This window comes from Mustela putorius, unplaced genomic scaffold, assembly GCF_011764305.1.
Source record: "Mustela putorius furo isolate JIRA1106 unplaced genomic scaffold, ASM1176430v1.1 tig00003987_pilon_pilon_pilon, whole genome shotgun sequence".
NCBI lineage: Eukaryota > Metazoa > Chordata > Mammalia > Carnivora > Mustelidae > Mustela > Mustela putorius.
The window spans coordinates 15,381,464-15,383,389 of record NW_025422126.1 but is presented as its reverse complement, the minus strand read 5'-3'; the positions used below and the strand labels follow the sequence as shown (position 1 = coordinate 15,383,389).

The following is a 1,926-nucleotide window of genomic DNA, read 5'->3' as shown; positions in this document are numbered from 1 at the left end:
TGGGGAGCAGTCTTCTAGAAGTTCTGATTCTGTGCTCCACTATTCTCTCACTTGCCAGTAGCTGGCTGATAGAGGCCCTTCCCCATGGTCCATTTTTTCAAATATCACCTCAGATTCACTTCTCTGCATGTCCTGTCTTCCAGAAAGTGGTCACTTTTCTGTCCATAGAGTTGCTGTTATTTTTTTCTTTGATCTCTTGTTGAGTTTGTAGGTGTTCAGAATAGTTTGATAACTAGCTGAATTCCTGGGACCAGATGAAATTTTTGTCTCCTCCTCCTCTCCCATCTGGCTCCTCCTCTCTATTCATTTTCCAACAAAACTGTATAAAACTTGAAAGGAACTGCCAAATTTTCTCAAAGAGGCTGCACCATTTTCATTCATACCAGCAATGTACTCCAGTTTCTCCAGATCCTAACCAACACTTGTTGTCTGTCTTTTATTGTAGCCACAGTTTTCTGGTGGTAAGTGTACCTCATTGTGGGTTTTTGTTTGTTTGTTTGTTTGCTGTGAAAGCTTTGTTGTTTCAATTTGGTCCACAGCTTAAGAGAGGGTACCTGGGTGGTTAAAAAGCTGCCTACTGCCTGCCTTCACCTCCTCATCCAGGAAGAAGTTCTCCAGGAAGTCATACAGGTGGGGGTCTATATGTGCAGAAACCCTGGGCATGTAGATCCAAAAGGCCCTGATTCAGGTTCTTCTCTAGAACCAGGTGGCTTCCATGGCATCCAGGGTTTTACTCCACTCATCTTAGGATGGCTTCTGCACATCTTGCAAAAGGGTGTGGCCACTGCAGTGGTTTTTCATTTTCAAGAGACACTCAGTACCCTTGGGCTTCTCATCTGCCTGCTCGAAGAAGTGGCCCATGTTCTTCAGAGCCACAGCATTTTGGTTGAAACAGAAGCCCAGAGAGAGGTAGGTGTAGGTGGCCTGCAGATGCATGTTGACCAGGTAGTTGATGGCTCCCTCCACCTTGATGGAATAATTCTGATGAATCTGGATGCTCATGGTTGATTGGTAATAAGGAGCTAAGCTCAAAATAAGGTGTTAGCTAGTCCTAGAGGCAGAGCCTGGCTGAGAAGATAGCTCCAAATGTTGGGACTGGAAAAAAGGCTGGAGGGTGGTCAGAGGCTAGTAGAAAGAGTGACCCTGGGTCTGTTCCATCCAAACACTGTTGAAGCAAGAGATGGATCTGTAGAACTGCTGGGTGCACTGCCTCATTGTGGTTTTGACTTGTATATCCCTAATGACTGAGGATGTTGGGCATCTTTTCATGTGTTTATTGGCCACTTCTATGTCTTCTTTGGAGAAATGTTTGTTAAAATCTTTGTCCGTTTTTAAATTGTGTTGTCTTTCTGTTGTTGATAGTTCTTTATATATTGTAGATAATAGACCCTTATCATATTCATTGTAGATATTCCATCTGTGGGTTGTCTTGTGACCTTACTGATAGTTTCATTTGAGGCACAGATTTTTATTTATTTTTTCACTGTGTTTGCTTCTGCTTTTGAAGTCATATCTAAGAATCAATTGCCTAACCCAAGGTCATGGAAGTTTTATACCTGTTTTCTCCTATGGGTTTTATAGTTTTGATTCTTACATGTAGGACTTTGATCCATTTTGAGTTAAATTTAGATATGGTGTGAGGTATGGCTCCAAATCCATTCATTTACATGTAAATAATCAGTTGTCCCAAAACTATTTGCTAAATGACCACTCCATCCCTTGTTGAATTGTGTTGGCACTATTGTTAAAAATCAATTAGCTAGGGGTTCCTGGGTGGCTCAGTCATTAAGCACCTGCCTTCAGCCTAGGTAGTGATCCAGGGTTCTGGAATTGAGCCCTGCATCAGGCTCTCTGTTCAGTTGGGAGCTGGCTTCTCCCTCTCCCACTCCCCTTGCTTGTGTTCCCTCTCTGTCTCTCTCTTTGTCA

At 42.9% G+C, this 1,926-nt stretch overlaps 1 pseudogene; it reads right to left on the bottom strand.

Annotated features, from left to right (window-relative positions):
- Positions 1–540: 540 nt before the first annotated feature.
- LOC101691994 lies at positions 541–1,002 on the bottom strand (annotated as a pseudogene).
- Positions 1,003–1,926: the final 924 nt, after the last annotated feature.